At 42.9% G+C, this 19,862-nt stretch overlaps 1 protein-coding gene across 5 annotated transcripts in view; it reads left to right on the plus strand.

The window, feature by feature from the left end:
• Positions 1–19,862, plus strand: part of TOX2 (TOX high mobility group box family member 2) — a 298,443-nt gene that overhangs the window by 243,351 nt on the left and 35,230 nt on the right. The window lies entirely within an intron of this gene.

Genomic DNA, 19,862 nt, shown 5'->3' on the forward strand with positions numbered 1-19,862 from the left:
CGATAGACTAGACTAGATCAGACCAGTTGTTCCCTATGCTATATTGTGGCACAGTTTAGCAGAATCATGATTTGTTCTTTGGCCTGGAGGAGGAAGTAGGGATGTGTGAAGTATAAACTTATGAACCCATTGAATAATATTTTTAAAAGGGGGGGAGAGGGGGAGAGCTGGTCTGGAAGCCAAATGCCTTGGTCTAGAAGAGGGGTGGCCAAACTGCAGCTCTCCAGAGGCCCATGGACTGCAGTTACCATGATATTCGTGTTAATTGTAATCCCTGGACCTCTGGAGAACCAGAATTTGTCACCCCTGATCTAGAATGTTGCTCCATAGTTGCTGTTATTGAATACTAGTGGTTAAACTCACTTTAAAAGCAGGCTACAAGCCGACAGGACCTCCATCCCAGCAGGCATCTAGTAAGTGTCAGGAATCAGGCTGAGCCCAGCCCGTGGAGTCCCAGGTGAAAGCGCATTCGAAATCCAACAGTCGGTTGCAAATTTCAAAAGTAGCTTTATTTGGCTAACTCCACAGAACGCTAAAGCATGCCAAGATCTTCCTAAGCAAAGATCTTGATAATAACAAAGTGTGAGGGAAACAAGTGGGGTAGTTATAGGGCCCACCAAATAGGGGAGGGGTCGAAGGTATTTCGGCGGGAGAGCAGAAAGGTAACAGAAGAGAGTTGGTTCCCAAGCCGCCAGATGGCCCGGAATCTTATCAAGCGGTTGGCACTTTGTTGAGACTTTGAGTTGTCTCCGCAAGGACACTTACAGTAAGATTGATACATTCGCATGGAGCCTCTCCCGCTGGGAAAGGAAGGGAGTGAGGATCCCAGAGGACAGGTTTATTGCTTTACGGCCTTGGCCAGAGCCGGCCGGGGAGAACAGAGAAGTGTGAAAAATGCAGCAACGGATGGAGCCCTGGATGGCATGAATCGGGGTTCATGACAGTAAGGTGCTTTGGGGGGATTGTGACATCCTTCTCCATTCTCTGAAGGGCAGGGGGCATGGTAGGGTCAGGGCAGAGTACGTGGCTGGTCTCCCGCTGTGCACTGCAGAAGTAAGGAGAGGCATAGGCAGAGTGCCCCCCCCCAGCTACTCCTGTAGCCCTCATCTCCTCCCTCAGTGGGATGCTCAGGCTGCGGCATTGATGGCACCAGGAGGAATGGAGTGAGGGCAGCAGAGGCGGCATGGAGGATGCCTGGTCAGCCTGTGCTTCCCCCAGCAGTGGCCCTCTCACTTTCCATGAGTAGTTGAATGGCAGCAATGCAGCCTCTGGGGACCGAGGCAAGAGCAGCATGAAAGGGTCAGTGGGCACTAGCCCCCTGAAAGGGCAGGAGCAGGGAGGAAATAGCAGTGCCGTCTAGGAGGACGGCCACCCAGTCTATGATGACGCAGTTGGGTAGGGGAATGGAAGGGTGGGTGCCTCATTCACAGAAGCGCCATTGAACTGTCACGCCCTCTCATCACTACTGTCATTTCGGAAGGTCAGGCAGGCCTTGCAGGTATCGTGTGCAGTGGGGTTGGCCTCCGTGGAGGAGGCAGGCAGTCTTCCCAACTCCCAGTAGTGGCGAGGAGGTGGGCATGGTCTCAATGGCATACCAGCCCTCTAATTGGCCCTTAGGAGAGGACCCTCTCTCCTGAGGGCCAACACATAATGAAAATTACCCTGCACATTTTATTATATAGGATAGGACTAGGTATTGGGTGGTGAGAAAAGGCATTCGCAAAGCTGCACAAAATAAATTAATAAGGAAATAAAACCCTGAAGGGAATAGAGTTTGACACTGTACATATTATGCAAGGTAAGTGTATTTGTGTGATTCCACCTGTTTTCTACAGTTTATCTTGCATTTTTACATCAGAAAAGGAGTAGTGAGCTATACAGGGTGTTTGTACTCCGTCCTCTAACACCGTTCTCTAAATCTTATTCAGCAACATTCTTTACTTTTGAGAATATATCAGCTTTGCATCTAAGCTTTCCAACATATCATCGAAATCAGGCATTTGGTTGAGACTGAGTGACCAGCAACATCTACTGGGTCCCTGCTTCCTCTCTCCTAAAAATCTACCCATGCTCTGGACCTGTTCATATTGTTATAGTTTGCACCTGTAGTTTAATGTTCATATTATTTATGTTATATGAAAATTGTTATGAAAACTAAGCTCTATGTATCGTTTCTATGTTTTATGTGAACCGCCCTCAGCCTCAGGGGAGGGTGGTATATAAATATAAATAAATAAATAAAACAATTGTTTTGAGGGTTTAAATATAGTAGCCAGGCCTGAATAAATGATTGGCTTTCTTGCTCAGTGACTTGTGACAAGAGGACAAGGCAGCAAGAAGGCATAGATCATTTGGCAGAGAGACCACCACTGCTATGTGGAAAGAGCTGAGTATCCAAACTGAAGAATCTAGACGTAATTACCTATAGCATGCTTTTTGTTATATGTACCCAGATGCCCACAACGTCTCTAAATTTGTAAGCATTTAAAGGAGGATGCCAGTTTTAAGTGCTTACTTGAGGTATTTTTCATATGCAGGGAGAATTTGCAGCCATTTTGAATGGCTGTAGGCATAAATGTGGCTTTCATTAAATAGTAGTAGAAACACCAGATTGTATCCAACCAGCTACTGATGGGAGATACATGCTTTTCTCTCCTCTTCCATCATGCTATTCCTTTTTATCCCCAGAAAGAGGGAGGGTGCAGTGATGAGGAAGCAGGTAGTAGAATCATAGTCTTTATTACGGTGCTAGACTAGTCATCAAATTACAATGTGCACAAAGTATTCATTGGTAATTAAAATAGTATAAAATTTAAAACATTCCAGCTATAAGAATCAACAAAATTACATTTCAAAATTCACAGACATTATCTCAAGCAATTGAGACTATCTCTATCTATGTTGCTCCAAATTCACCCAGGTCTTCCTTGTTTTGATTGCCCTCTATGCAAATCTGGCAACAACAGAAGCTATTTCAGGGCATTTATCTGACAATATGTCTTTAATAGCCTCCGAGTTGGACGTATTCTTTGGGGATGGCAAAGTAAGTTCTCTCCTGATTTGCTCGTATAGATAGTAAAATCATCATTCCTCACTATTCTGTCAGTGCAGCTCCACTGAAGGAACAGAGAATGGAGATTTTACTCCTTTCCCACTCCTCCCTGCAACCATCTAACCCATGTACCTGTTTTTCCACATGGGTCCCATGATCTCAAGAATACCTTTTCTACATGTTGAAGTCAACTTTATGGTTGCCAGTTGAATTCCGGATCAGGCTAAAGGTTCTGGTAATTACCTTCAGGGCCATACGGGGTCAGGATCCAGTGTATCTGAGGGACAGCCTCCCTGCCTATGCCCCAAAAGAGCTCTATGCTCCGCCACCAGCCGGCTAATGGTCCCTGGCCCTAAAGAAGTCTGTCTGGCCTTAACTAGGGCCAGAGCCTTCTGTGTCCTGGCCCCCACCTGATGGAATGAGCTCCCAGAAGAGATCAGGGCCCTGACGGAGCTAAAGCAGTATCACAGGGCCTGCAAAAGGGAGCTCCTCCACCAGGCATTGGGCTGAGGCCAGGCACAATCAGCCAACAACATCAGCAGAGCCCCTGCCCCCCTCTTCCCCTGCCCCCCCCCCCCCCCAGAACTCCACCAAGACTCTTGGACCTGTTGTATTATTGTTTAATGTTATACAATTACTCTGTTATTATCAGTTAATAATATTAATGTTATAATTAGTTATATGTAATGTTTCCTGGATAGTTTTCAGTTCTATGTAAACCGCCCTGAGTCTTTGGGGAAGGTGGTATATAAATGTGATAGGGAGGGAGGGAGGGAGGGAGAGAGAGAGAGAGAGAGAGAGAGAGAGAGAGAGATGATGCATGGTGGAGAAAGGAACATAGGGAAAGTCAGTGTTCTGCTACTGTTCGTAGCGTACAAGCATAACATTTCAAAGACAGGTGAGTCTGTGGACTGTAGCATCCCACAGAGTCCGGCAAATGTATCCTGCTAATACACACACGCACACACAACTAGCAGTGTGTTGGCCTTCCTTCTCCCCCATCATGTTACTAGCATAATCCATCCATCATGCTCCATCATGCTCCATCATGTTAATCGCATGTTTGTTTCTTTGTTTTATACCGTCCTTCCATACGGCTCTAGGCAGTTTATATAGAACATCACAGGGTAATTATATGGAACGTAAGTGAAGATTGTTACCACTGTGATATAAAAGGAGATGAAGGGATGGGGGGGGGTGGCTGGATGTTTTGCTAGTCACTGTAATTCAGGTGGACTGTCTGGAGCAGGGGTCAGCATGAGAGTTGCCTCTCCCCCTTCCCAAATAGCTCATGGAGGCTTGCCTTGGTTTGGGAGGGAGGTAAGTATCTTTTACTATCAGGGCATGTTTGGCCAAGGCCTGTGCCACCCTTCCCATATGTCTATGCATGTGTGACAGTAATATCTTCAAGATGTTGACTATAAGCCCCTAAATATGATGCTGTTATAGTCTGTTTTCCAGCATCAGTGATTTGGGGAGTTTTGTGCTGATTCACAGCATAGAGAGACTATGTTAGAGCGTCTGAATGACCATTTATGCACTGGAGATTTCATGCCGGGCTGCAGGCTGGAGTTTTAGTCATGGCAGGTTGCCCCTCCTCTTCCTGCACCCACACATGGGAGCATTTGACCCAGTGCTCCTCATCCGCCCCCGTTTTGTGCTCCTGCAAGGGGGCTGGAGCATTGAAGTTCTCAGGGTATAAATGGCCAATGTGGTGCAAGTAGTTTCAAAGCTTTGGAAAGCAAGATTATCTGGAAAATGTTATTACTCTAAAGTCTCCCCATGCATATGAGCAGCAGCATTTATCTTGGCATTTTATTGACATTAAATGTGAAAACCTCTAATTGTCTGGTGAATTCAGAAGCTTAGTTCTCAGAGAGCAAATGTGATCTTTGAAGGAGAACCATTTATGGCTACTTTTGATGTATGTTAGTGATTGCATTGAACTTAAATCTGCTAATTTTTTTAAAAAACTCCCCTCCTTTCCCCAGTGCAAACAAGATTCAAATACTTCCTGACAGATTAGTTCCTCCCACTGGAAGAGTTCCAAGTGGTTACAGCTAGGAAAGGAGAAGCAGGTGGAGAAACCAATTTAAATTAAAATTGTGTTGGAAAATGGTTCTGCATTTTATATTGTTTTTGTGTAGGCAAAAAATACCATGAATATGTTTAACTTTAATGAAGCTAACATCTTTCTTTTTTTAATTCTGATGTAGTTTCCTAACTATGTTAACTTTTCATGGTTCACTTGCGGGGAGTAATGACAATTCCTCATTATTCGTGCCTGTATACAGATGATTATGACTATAGAGTAAAAGGTGTTGCTTCCTTCTTACAGCTACCATGGGATTAGCCCTGATCCAGAAACAGATAACTGTGCAAATATTAAATGAAGGGAGCAAACTTTGCTGGAGGGGCTGGGATGGCTACTTCCTAATTACAGCTACCTCCATACATATATCAGTGAAGTAGTTAAATTGACTGTTAAGGAAGACAAATTGTTTCTGTGCCAACCAATGTTACTCAAGGAGGGGGGAAGAAATATTAAGTGATTGGTTAGTTAAGGTGCTGAACGGAGATCATAGAATCATAGAGTTGGAAGGGGCCATGCAGGCCATCTAGTCCAACCCCCTGCTCTACGCAGGATCAACCCTAAGCATCCTAAAGTAAATAAAGATAATTTATTTACTTTATTTATATATCATCTTCCTTGCTGACACATACAGCAGAATATATATAGAATATAAAACAACTGCTTTAAGAGATTCAATGAACAGTTCAATAGGTCTATAATTACTGGATTAAAAAAACAATGCAAACAACAAACTTCAAGGGAACAGGTATCATAAACAGCACAAATAGTAGATTACAAAGGCAGGAGACAATGTATTAAAAGCAGGAATATACCTGCAGTAAGTACTGCAGTATGCCACAGTTCAAAGAAAATAAAAATTTTAAGACTAAGATCAGAATTCAGATCTTGAGTTTGTGAGCTTATTTATGTCCTGTTTTTCTCCCCATTGGGGTACCAAAGTGGCTTACAGGATTGTTCTCCCCTCCTCCAACAAATCCTCACAGCAATATCTCCTTGAAGTAAGTAAGGCCTAGAGAGAATGACTGGCCAAAAGTCATCTACTGAGCTTTCATGATAGAACTGAGATTCAAATGGGTCTGTCAGATCATAGTGTAACCTCTTCACCATGCTGGTTTTGTGGTTGATGGTACTACTTAGGAGCAGGTCCATAAATAAATACAGAATATGCAGACATCTTTCCCCTGTTAGAAATAGTTAGGTATAGGATGGTGGTGGTGATCTACACTGCTAATCCTTCAGTGGCACAATAAAATCAGAGTCCAAGTAGCACCTTTAAAACCAACAAAGATTTATTCAGGGCGGGAGCTTTCGAGTGCAACCACTCTTCAACCATACAAACGCAGTTCAACTCTTCCAGAGGTTTCAGAATACAACTGGAGGTTACCTGAAAGGCTCCAGAAACATTTTGTACATTAGTGGGACATCAAAAATGAATGTATGTACCAGGTCTGTCTTTGGAAGCCATCCTAAACTGGATCAGCTTTGTTTTGAGCAAAGAATGTTTTGTCAAAACAAATGGGCCCCACAAACGCATCAGTGTACCACTTAGGGGAGTTGTCCATACATCATCCCATCATCAAAAGAATATATAAAGTTTTCTGTGTATCCCCATATTAATTATTCATATTTTTAGTTATTGATTTGTTTTATGTATTAAGATACTTCTATCTTCCTCTCAGATGTAAAACCTGGAATTTCTTCATAGTTAAATAAAATTAAATAGATAAACTTGTATTCAAGTGCTTAGATTAGATATAACTCAGAAAGTGATGAGATATCAACTGATGTACAGGCATGTGTGAATCAACCCTTCAGAGGAAGCATGCATCAGCTACCCTTTATAGAAGGATCCAGTTGCCCATTCTTTAATTGGTTCTGAGGTATACCCTCTCTGTGTGCTCATGCTGAGATTATGACTCATGTAGATTCTCAGCAAAGCCAGATGTTTCCCAAGTTTTGTATACTAACAAAAGACCTGATTCTCAGCCACAAACTTTAGTCAACATCCTCAGGCAAATACTTGTGCTGCCCTTAGCTCTCACTTTACAGCCTGGGAGTAAATGGTTGGTAGTGGTTCTGATGCATCAAAGTAACTGAGGCCAGCGCTGAGTCCTCTGACTTGCTTAAACATAACTTCTTCTCTGGTTGACTTCAGCTCTCTGACCATTAAAGTAAGGTTCGTCTTCAGTCCTCTGTGCACACTGTGCAGGCACTAGCCAACCACAAAACAGGAATTCTTTCTGAGGAAGCACCCATCCCCCCCCACACACACACACACAACAGAGTTTCTCACCCAAACTGCTATGTGACACAAGGGTTTGGTGCCCCATTCACACTGAACATCTTCTAGCCTCTATTCATTCCATCATTCCCTGTTATTCTTTAGTACTGACTTACACTTTTTAATGCTTATGCTGGACTCAACAAAGGTAGAGTAGCTTTGGCTACTCAGATGGGTTGTTTTTACTATGAAATACTATTACCAATTGAATTCTCCTGCCCTGTACACTTAAGAGCACATTCTAATAGGCCTCAGGCGTCTTCTGCAGTGTTCTTCTGGAAAGTGCATCTTTCTGGCATCTGCAGAGAAGCCAAATAGATCTCTGCCAACATCATACATTATTCTGCGGATGTCTGTTCAGCAGTTGGCCAAGCTGTCCTGCAGTTTTTAATCAAGATCCTCATGTCCACCTCTTCATTGTGTAGCTAGCTAAACTCCTGATGGGAGTCTCCCTGAGGACCAAAGAAGTACATAGGGCTGCACTTACCTGTAATTGTTGTTCATGAAGGGTCTTCTGTGCAGGCACACATTCTCTTCCTCCTGATCCCACTGTAAGTTCAGTGGGGTATATCTCAGTAGGAGCATTTGGGCTTCTTAGCCCTTGTTTTTCGTGATAAATTCATGTGGGAGAACCACTCCACATGGAGAGAATGGGTTACCCCTCTAAGCTTCCAAAGCTCTGCAAAGCTAGAAAGTATTGTCTTCTATAGTCAGCCTGTGTAGTTCCATATATGTGCCTGCATATAAGATCCTCGATGAACAAGATTTACAGGTAAGTATGATCCTGTTATTCTGTAATGAAAACTTGGGCTGGGTTTTTATTTTGAAAGGAGCAAAAACTATTTAGGCACCTCAGCCCCCCCCCCCCCAAAGATATCAGTAGGACTCAATATGTCCCCCCATGTGCTTTATTCGCAGTTTCTCTTTCTTCCTCTAATTAAATCAATAAAGCCATGTGTTCCTTGTCTTGTTTTTATAAATATGAAATTCCTGGAGTTTCTTCCCCTCTCCATCTGCATAGATTTCTCTTATAGCTATTACCTCATCCAGCAGCAGCTCAATCAGTAGGGAGGCAACTTATCAGACAGATTCTCTTAGGAAATTATGACCCTGTCAGTAGCTCTACAAAGGCTTAAGTAGAGGTCTCTCCCAGCCTTGCTTCATACAGTCATATTAATTGGAGGTGAGAGAGGTGGAGCTTGGAACTTTATGAATGCAAAGCATATATTTCATGTTGTTAACTGCTGCTAGATCGCTGGTCCAACAGCGGCGGAAGGAAGGAAGGAAGGAAGGAAGGAAGGAAGGAAGGAAGGAAGGAAGGAAGGAAGGAAGGAAGGAAGGAAGGAAGGAAGGAAATACCATGGGGTTGTGTGACATTATTTAATTATTGTTCATTTGTGTTATGATTCAATCCAAAAACAGTTCCCCTCTAAGCAGTATATGGTACAGCAATTATAAAACAGAATAATCCCCTCTTCAATGTAGCCTTGATCCAAGTCACAGAAGTTTGAAGCCACTGGAATGTTAACATGGGAGGAACTATAACATGGGCAGAAAGATTTCCACCTGTGAAATGTGACTTTCTTTCCTCTCCCCTCCTACTGCAGCACAAAATACCCCCATGGAGTTGTCATTTGGCATTGGACATTTGGGGTTGCAGTAGAGGGATGGGAGAAGGTAAGAAAGACACATTGTGGAGATGTAAATCCTTCTGCCCACATAAAAGCTTTGGAGAATTAAAATCTGTAGCTGCTGTTTACTAGGAAAGATGCAGAAGAAAATCCTCTCATGGATCAGTTCCAGTAAGCTGTGTAATTCAGCCCTGGGACCCAGATTGTATAGGTGGAACCAGATTGTATAGGTGGAATTCCAAGCATGGGCTTGGAATTGCCTTGAAGTGGATGATGTTAGACACCTTTTTAAATTTTTATTTCCCCTTAATCCACTTAGTGGGGGAGTGAGAAACCAAATATAAGTATCCTTAACACGCCCGCGGCGCCATGGGCACCGCGGACTAAATAATTCGTTAAGCCCTCAGGCGGAGGGCTTTGTCCGTGATGAGGAAGGGGCCTGATTGGCCCCTTCCTCCTGACAGACCATCAGCCGGGCCAATTCCTAGGCTGCTGAAGGAAGCAACTGCGAGCCGTGCAGAGCGCGGCTCGCAGTTGCTTCCTTGAGGGCGGCCTGATGCGGTGAGAGGCGCGAAGCGCCTCTCGCCGCATCAGGCCGCCCACAAAGGGAACCCCCCGCAGCCGCGCAGAGCGGCTCCCTGGGGGCTCCCTGGGGGCTCCCTGCCCAACAGCCTGATGCTGCGAGAGGCGCAAAGCGGCTCTCGCAGCGTCAGCCCCCTGACACACGGAGCCCCGGCAGCCACGCTCAGCGCGGCTGCGGAGGCTCCGTGGTCTAGCGCCCGCTGCATTTAGCTGCAGCGGGCTTGATTACTAGTTTTAAATAAATTGCTAATCTAGACCTCCATGGCAGCTTACAACCAGTGTTCAAATCCACCATGTTTTTAGAATGCTGCATAATAAAAACAAAGTACACATTCACAACTGACACAACTCTGTAAACAGAATCAGATGTCTGTGTGACTAAAATATTTTAACTGATAATTTTTGTAAGCGCTTTCACCAAGTTAGGCATCTGATAGACATGTCTGGGGAGTTATTCCAAACCAAAAAAAGACCTTGTTCTAGAGATCATTGCAGAGAAGTTTTCTTGACCATGTGTGGTTCCAAAGTAAAGGCTGACATTTTTTTTTAAGCTGCTCTATTTTCACTGCATAGATACTTCTAATCTCATAATCAGTCTCTTGTTAACAGATGATGTACAGAGAAAGGAGATCAACAAGGCTGCATTGTTTTATAAAGATGGGAGTAAGACTACTGAGATCCTTTCTGGGTAAATGGATAAGCGTATCCTTGTAGGTCTACAGAAAGACTTTTGTGGGATCCCTTGGTGCACTGATGGCAAAACAAGAAGAAATGAACTTTCTTGAACAGGGGAACACTTGTGTTCATGAAGGAGCTTAAAAAAAACCAGAAGTACGTTTCTTCAGTGGATGGTTGTCTCTGAAGTAAGTGCAAGATGATACTTCCCACCCACTTTTGAGGGTGTGATGGCTATGCATCAGGGGACTTACCTATATCAACCATTCACCCACTCATTGCTGAAGTAATGCCGCTAAGATCAGTTGATTAATGTTCAGGGGACTCCCCACCCCACTACCACTGTTGTTTTATGATGAATCACTGCAGGTTTCATTTTTAAAAATTCTGTGCTACATAGAAGCACAATCATTGGGAGCAGACTTGGATGATTTTCATTACCATGTGACACGTGGAGGTGTGTAATCAGCAGTCATGGGCAGCACCTTCATCGTATAAGTGTAATATTTAGCACACGGATAACCTCTGTCTCAACTGATAAGATAAATTGTGGGTGTCCTTACAGTAGTTGAGGCCTTGGTAGGTCTTGTTACAAAATTAGTGTTTTTTTTTTAATTCTGCTGTATAATAGGACAGATTTTATAGATAGCTGGTTTCATTAACAGGTTTTACACAATCATTTTTAAGATCAGCTTTGTGTACTCCATTTATCTCACCAGACACTGTGGATCAGTGGCTTGAACAAATGGCTCTTTCAACCTGTAGGGTTATTGCTGCTAGTTTGAGAGATAAATTAATGCATGAAGCTGCCTTGTACTGAGTCAGATCTTATACTGGTCTGTCAAGCTCAGTATTTCCTACTCCAGCTGGCAGCAGTTCTCCAGGGTCTCCATCAGAGGCTGTTCATCTCACCTTCTGTGTGCAATAAGTCTGTTATCTGCTTGTCAAGTCACTTCTGACTCATGGTGACCCTGTGAATTAAAGACCTCCAGAATGCTCTTTCATTAACAGCTTGCTGAGCCAATCCATCTCATGTTTTTTTCCTACTGATTCCAGCTTTTCCAAGTCTTATTATTTATTGATTGATTTATTACCTGCCACTTCCAGACTAGCCAGCTTGTGGTGGGTTACAATAAAAGCCCCCACAATAAAACATAAAATACCACCTCTTGAAATTAACAAGAACAGTAGCCATTTAGTCCCCAAGCCCCCACCCACCACCAAACTCAACAGGCTCCCTCCAAATCCTGTGCCTCGGGGGGGGGGGATAAGCAGGGAGATAGCATGATATTACAGCCATGGCGAGGAGGGCCCAAATCTTAATCGCTCTGGCCTCAACAAAATACATGGTGGAAGAGGCCCTGCGGAACTGAGAAAGCCCCTGCAGGGCCGTCAGCACTTCCGACAGCTCATTCCACCAGGTTGGGGTCAGAATTGAAAAGGCCCTGACCCTGGTTGAGGCCAAACGCAACTCCCTGGGCTGGGTACCACCAACAGATATGCACCCGCAGAGCAAACGGCCCTTTGGGGGCGTAAGGCAAAAGGTGGTCCCTCAGGTATGTGGGGCCCAGATCATGGATGACCTTGAAGGTCAAAATCAGAACTTTAAACCTGATCTGGGACACAACTGGCACTGACTGGATGTGAGCCCTCCAAGATTTCCCTGTGAGGAGGGCTCTAGAGGCTGTATTCTGGACCATTGTCTTTTCCAATGAATTTTGTCTTGATGAGATCAAAGTATAGTAGCCTTAGTTGAGGCATTTTAGGTTCTAGGGAGAAGTCAGGCTTGATTTGATCTAGAACCACATGAGTTAAGACTGAATTAATCACCTACCTGATCCTTTTAACTGGAGATGGGATTGAACCCGGGAACTTCTGCATACAAAGCAAATACTCTACAACCAAGCCATGAATCCTTTTGTTGCCACAAGATGCTGCATTAACAATGGTACAAATTTTACTAAATTGTCATGAAAAACACTGTATATGAAGGCAATGAATGGCAAGAAGTTAAGAAAGACTACTTCTCACCTTAGAATTGAATTAATTGGTGGGTAGTGCTGTTGCCTTGCTAAGTGACCCACGATTGTGTGTTCTGCCATCATGTTGCTTCTGACTTTTCTTCTCCAACGTCACTCTGCACTAGACAAGGATTCTCAGTTGATCTTGTCTCCATACTGACAAAGAAAAGCCTTCCCAGTTTGCAAAGGATGACTTCATGGAAGTCTTCAAGGCAGGAGTTAATTTTTCTGCACATGACTGGATGGCTACTAAGTATTAATTCATCAACCCCAAATCTGCTGTTGTCCACCATGAACTGGAACAATTTGCTATCTATTTAGCAAAAGCATCAGTACGCAGAGGGTTAATCTTTGGTTGCTGAAAGGCATGATGCATCCCTGTGCCATTGAACAGGTGCTGCTGCTCCCACAAAGCTCCTTTGCTGTCCTTCCACTGATGAAAGATGCAAAATAAAGGTTGCTCATTTCCTATTACATTTTTTTCCTTTTTCTCATACTAATGAGAAGGCAAACAGAGAGACAGAGAGAAGACAACCATTTTCTTTCTAATGCAAAGGAAAAACATATAGTGTAGGACCACGGATGATATAGATGCTGCTGCGTTTCCCCTGCATTTTTTCCCCCTGAAGATTTTCTTTTTCATATTTTTGTTTGTCAGTTGTGCCTTCTGTCATATTGTTTCTTTTTTCTTCTCTTCCCAGCCTCTTCACAATGAATCTTCATTTTCTCGCTGACACACTTGTATCTAAATTCCTCATTTCCTGCCTTTTTTATTTATATCTGTTGCTTGGTGATTTGATCATGCTGTGGAATACAGGATTAGCAATCTCCCCGTCCTTGGGTTTTCATCAAGGACACCTGTTCTGCAAGTTGCACAATTTCCTCCCTTGCCTTAACCCTTTCAAGCAATGGACTCAATGTGCATAAATGGGAGAGGGAAGTTGACAACTGTAAATGCCTCTGCTGTCTGCTTTGGAGTACATCCTTTAGCAGCTGCTGTAGCCTTTTCTAAAAGGCTTGCAAAGGAATCTAAAGAAATATGCCACCAAAAAGAAAAAAAAAATTAATATTACTCTCTGAACTTTGCCAAATAGTTTAGCAGCTGCTCCTGTAGAGATAGTCTCTATTTGACTAAAAAAATAAAATGCTAATTCAGCTGTTATCATCCAGTGAAGTATCGCCATCCTCCTAATCTGTGTTCAGTTCCCAGTTTCCCTTTCTAAAGCTCTCAGAACACCTTGCCACAGTCTGTCTTTTAAACAAACCTGGCCCTAAACTCACAATGAAAGATATAAGTAAGCTGATTTGACATTAGCTGGGGCAGATGTTAATTCTAGATGGAAATAAAGTCTTCCAGTCAGGGAAAGAAGGCTGCTCTGCTATACGCAGATTTTTAATGCCAACTTTCCAAACTGAAATCAAGAGGCTTAAATTTGGTTTAACATTAGCACCATCTAGAGGAACTGGGTTTATCCAAATCTGCTCCATCATGTTAATTCTGGGACTAGTTTGAAGCAGTTTTGGCTACAGTTGCAAATGGGTACATTTGGATGGATGCACCTGGCTGCACTACAGAGGACATGTGGGCAATGTGCCAGATTTATTATAAACTTTTATCTAAAACTGTATCTTTTTAGTGAACCACAAAACTGCTGCCTAAATTCTGATTGGTTTTATTATGCCTATTCAGTATTGCTTAAGCATTCTGTGTTTAGACCTGAGATTCATCCAACAATGGTAGACTGTAGGTCTGTGATAGTGTGCATGGTTTGTGTACATTAGATCATAAATTCAGTCCCCGTCCCTTGGGGACTGGGTAGTTGGACTGCGAAATAACCACTGAAAAGTCTCTTCCGACTGGCGTAGATTGCATTCATCTCTTTAAAGTATTTATACCATAACATGCTCCCCAATGGGGACCCAAAGCAGTTTACAATATTCTCCCCTTGTTCGTTTTATCCTCACAACAGTCCTGTGAGGTAGGTTAGGCTGAGCGTGTATGATCAGCTCTATAACTTCCATGACAGAACGGAGATTCAGGCTGGAATCTCACAGATCCTACCTGACACTTTAACCAGTGCAGAGCACTGGCTGTCATATATTGAACTATACGAAAGGATGATTCACTCAGCGTAAGGCAGGCATTCTTTTGAAGGCAAACCAATTCCAGATTTATCAAGCATCTTTCTTAAGTACTTAATTCCTCCTTAGCTTTTCATTCCTAGTAAGAAAAAAAACCTGGACTCTGTGTTCATCTCAGTATTATTTTGTGTTCTCATGTCTGCATGCACGAGCCAAGAGAGAAACTCTAACCCCGTTTTTAAAGTAACCACTTTCTTGTCCACAAATCTCCACCTGCCTATTTCTCATATTTGGTGACACCTAGATCTGATGTTTAGATTCTCATTAATGCTTTCCACCAAGTGACAGGCACACACTGCTCTGACACCCTTTCCCCAAAGGCTCAAAGCTATTTACTGTGTATTGATTGACTCCACCAGCTCTCTTCATTCCATTCCTTTCCCTTTATATGAGCCAACTTTCTCTGACGGTATGCCTTGGCATTAAACTTCTCATTGTTCATCATTGCCCATCCTGTACTTCTTATGTGAACTTATTAAAACTCCAGGGCATTATAGTTCATCTCTGTCCCTCCATCCATCTTACGTGATCTGTGTTTCTTTATACTGCTTTGTAAAAAAAAATGGTCACCTTAATTGTAAATGGGGTGCATAGAGTCAGGCTTCTTCTGATACATCTGGACAGCGATATAACTTCTTAAATTCTAACAGGAATTCCAGTCTCACGTCTCCATCCTGATCCTTAGGGCGAAGCCAAATGTGCTGGAGATTCATATGTCAGGATCTGTTCTCTGCCAAAACCTTCAAAATTTGAAGTTGGGGGAAAAAAATTAAAGCATTTCATAGGCAGTTCTGAGAAACACTTCATCTGCTTTCATTGTTTTTTTAATTATCTGCTTCTAGCCAAAGGGCTGTTATATAGATATCAAATTAGGCTGCTTTATTTGTTTAGAAAATGTCACCTGTAACTTAGAAAATATACACTATGTTTATGTAGTTTTAATGCCCTTGCTGGACTCTTGGCTTGTTTCTATGGCTTATGTTGATAGCTCTTCAGCTGTTGTGGCAAGCAAGAGTGTTGAGGTCAGAGGGTCTGATGGTTACCTTTGCACACTTCCCCTCTCTGAAGTAAATTTCCCCTCCAAAAAGAAATGTTCACTCACAGATTCAGCTAGCCTGGTAGCATGGTTTCTTAGATATAAAAAATCTAGTGACAAGGAGATTCTTGACCATTATATGGAAACACATTCCACATAATGGGTACAGCCCTGCTGGTGTCACCGCCACCCATCGTCTGTGCCCAGCCCTGGCCCGTTCATCTAGGAAGCCAGGAAGAGAGCAGGGCCCTTGGCTGGAAGATGATGGTGCAGTGGCGACTGGGCAGGCCTGGCGCTCATGCCGCCACTTCCACACTGCCCCTGCTGCCCCAGCAGCAGATTCCTTTAACCCAGCTTGAAGGCCAGAGAATGAGAGTGGGGCGCTTGGCGTTGGGTAGAGGCCGGGCACAGGGAGAGGATGGACAGCATGGTAGCTGGGAGCGACAGCGCAGAGATCCTTTGCCATCCATCTTCCACCCTGCTCAGTCCTCGTCTGCTGCTGCCTTAGTCGGCCACCCTACAACTAGCTCCTTTCACATCTACTGGGGCACTCCCTCTTTCCCCTGCGGATCTGTTGCGGGCAGTGGTGGGACAAAAGGACATCAAGTCCATTATCATTTCTGTTACAGGGAGTGTGTCAGTAGATGTGTTTCCACATCTAAAAGCTCACTGTCCCACTCTGTCACTGCTGAATCTTTTGGGCTTTACTCAGCCATGGAACTTTTGGGAAGTTCCTTCTTCTCTTATACCTCTTTGTCATAATGTCATAATGGCTCTGAGGCATTTTTTTTAACAATAGATGTTATTTTAGAAAAATGGAAAAAGTAGTTCAAATGCTTGGATTAAGTTTCTTTATAAGGTAAAGGTAAAGGTATCCCCTGTGTGAGCACTGGGTCATGTCTGAACCTTGGGGTGACGCCCTCTAGCGTTTTCATGGCAGACTCAATATGGGGTGGTTTGTCAGTACTTTCCCCAGTCATTACTGTTTTACCCCCCAGCAAGCTGGCTACTTATTTTACCGACCTCGGAAGGATGGAAGGCTGCGTCAACCTTGAGCCGGCTGCTGGGATTGAACTCCCAACCTCATGGGCAGAGCTTCAGACTGCATGTCTGCTGTCTTACCACTCTGTTTTATACAAAGCAGTTATTTTACAGGTTCAAATTCTGTGTTACAGGATGTTTAAAGAGGTTTTGTTACTCTGTTTTGTTACCCCTTTCTAACTAGGTAAGGATCCTACTTCTCCTACTGAGAAGGATTCTCTTTCCAAATTGTCCTAATTTGGGAGTTACAGTGCTCTCAGTCACAGATGGTGTCAGTTGAAGGAGGAAAGATGTGATCTCTTAATCTCTTAAGACCTTTTCCTTAAGTGATAAATCATTATCTTCTTGGTACACGACACTCTTCGGGTTTGGGAGGAAGGTGGGCCTTTGGCAATGGCTGATTTGATTATTAGGGATAGAGAGGAGGGTCTGTAACAGAGGTTAATGGTGACTACATCATGAAGGTTGTGACATCACACACTATCTAGACAGCTTGAAGAGTCAGCAGTTGTGGTGCACATTGGCATCAGTGACAATGGGAAATGTAATTCTGAGGTCCTGGACAAAAAATGTAGGTTATTAGGCAGAAAGTTAAGGGGCAGGACCTCAAAGGGAGGGGCAGGTTGAGGGAAGAGTTGTATTGTACATCAAAGATGGCATAGAATCAAACAATCAAAACAGGGCATAGAATCAGATAACCAATGAAAAATATCAGGGGAATTAACCCCAACAAAAACAATATGGGTAGAAATACTGGGTCCTAAAGTTTACTTAAAAGTGGGGTTGTACCATGTATGTAGGATCTTAATTTCTTCACCTTATTCTGGTATGGTAAGCTAGGATGAGAGACTGGCCAGATATCATCCTATGGAATATTTCTGATAAGACCAATCCACTGTTCCCCAAAGTATACACTGTTTCTATATATGGTATATCTGGGCTTGTCCCAGAGTAGCAGTATGGCGTCTTGGTTAGAGATGGCTAGAGCTAGGAACATATGTATTTATATATTCATTCAGGGATACAACAAAGTGGATGACATCCGACCCCCTGAACTCTTTGGAAGAAGCATGGAATAAAAATGTGGTGGACATTAGGCAGATGCCCTTAAACTACGAGTCCACTACGATCTTCAGCTGGTACATCCAAATCTATGATCACGAACTTCTTGCTAACTGTATTATTTAAATAATATCTTGAGAGTAGTAGTATCCATTTGCAAGATACTACTCAATTTTACATTTGCAGGCCTCAAATTTATTACTTCTAGCTTGAGTGTTAGAAAAGTGCCTGAAGCAATGCTAAGCCGTTTAATTATGCTGATATGTGCTATTCCTGATGGGTTTTCCTCTTAGTTATTGCAAATGATACAGTTGCTGCAACTGGTGACCCAAATACCACATTTTTCTGTTGCAAATGGCATATTATAAGCCTTCCTCAATTGAGAAAGCCTAGTGGTCAGATGGGGGGGGGGGAATGACAAATTAGCCAGCATGTTTATTTCAGTTTCAATAAACTGAATAGGGTTAGATTCTTCAGGAAGCTGCCCTAGGGTCTCACTATGCAGTACATATAGGACTTTGTCAACTTATGTCTCTTTTGTGGCCATATAAGATAGATGGAGAGAACAGCACCATCTTCAAATAAAGAGACTGATAAGAAAAGGGAGGCTATTCTCCCTATTGATTCATCCAGCTGATAAGGAAATTGCTGGTGAGACTGAAGCCAACAGAGTAATATGTCAAACATAATACTGTTTTACATTTTTAGCATCAAATAACAGAGATCTATAGATATCACATGCAGATACTTTGAAAATTTTGAAGCAATGGTATTTTTATGGACGATAAGGATGTTTTGAGACTCAAATAAGACTCCTGTCAGGCATACCAAGTCCCCTGTAATTACCTTATAAGTCACTGGTAATTAGAGGGTTGTAAAATCGACATGATCAAAGCTGATAGAGGGATGACCATGGGCTGGCTGAGGGGGACAGTCATTGACAGAAACGTGTGGCAAAAACTTTCCTATAGAATCGCCAAGGGTCGGACACGACTGAACGGATAACATCATCATCAACAAAAGAATGGAGCCATCCACTGGTTAACATTCAGTTAAATAAAGCAAAAGTCCTGTGGCACCTGAAAGACTAATAGCATTTATTTCAATATTAATTTTTCAGGTGCCACTAGACTTTTGTTTTATTCAGGTGCCACTGGACATGTGTTGGTTATTTTTGATCACATGATTTGTTTTTTGTTTTTAAAAAAAATAGGAAGCCTCATGCAAGTGCAGGAATAGATACAAAGGATAAGGCAGACATCAGAATGTAGTTTCACTTTAACAAGATTTTCGAAGTGTAAGGTTTCAGGAGTCAATGCTCCCTTCATCAGATGCTACTGAGCTTTAATCTATCTCTTCTACTGCAGAACATCATGGCTGAGCTTTATACTGTTCTGTACGGTTCAGGCATGATTCTGTGTGGACAGAAGTGTACATAACCACAGTTTCCGCCCATCTCACTTCCTGGCCTATTTCTGAGTATGCTAGGATTGAGAAGTACCTTGAAAAGAGATGCAGAAAGATCTGTTTTGTAACATATGCATAGTAAATCTTCTTCGAAGGTTTCCATAGAAATGCTTTAGTTTAAATGCTCCTTTCTCAGGGGCGAAGTAAGATTCTAAATGGGCAGGTTTCCTTGGTGGGGGAAGTGCAGGATTTGTTTATTCAGCATCTGCATCTCCTGCAGTGGTTCTCCACCAATGTTGCTCTGCCAGTGCACAAACGGAAAAGAGGACAACGAATGGAGAAAGAAGCTTAACTATGAGGCTGCCTCTGAATTGTGCTAAATCTAGGCAAAAAGGCGATAGAAGCTTTTAACATTTATAACATGCAAGTTCTAGGTAAAAATGACAGTAACTCATAGTAGAAAGAGGTTGCAGGTAGCCACGTTGGTGCAAAGCAAAATCCAGACAAAAGTACTACGGTCAATGGGTCCTGTTTCTAAAATATTAATAGTGTGACTGGGCTATCAGCGAGCAGTGGTAGTTGAAGAGGATAGTCTATTAAATACTCTGTTCCGTTCTAAACTTGCAAGCTGAAATTCGAAGTTTAAGAATAACAGCTACTCCTCTCATTTCATATGTATAGTTGACAAAGAACAATTCTGTGGGTGTCAGCAGGGTTTGGAATAATTGACTTGTCTAATTAACTGGCTATCAAAACTGAACATTTCATTATGGCACAATTACTAGTTGCTTGGGTGAGATAGAGAGGCGTCAGGATTGTGTCTCTGACATATGCTTC

The sequence above is a fragment of the Paroedura picta genome, chromosome 4 (genome assembly GCF_049243985.1).
Source record: "Paroedura picta isolate Pp20150507F chromosome 4, Ppicta_v3.0, whole genome shotgun sequence".
Lineage (NCBI taxonomy): Eukaryota > Metazoa > Chordata > Lepidosauria > Squamata > Gekkonidae > Paroedura > Paroedura picta.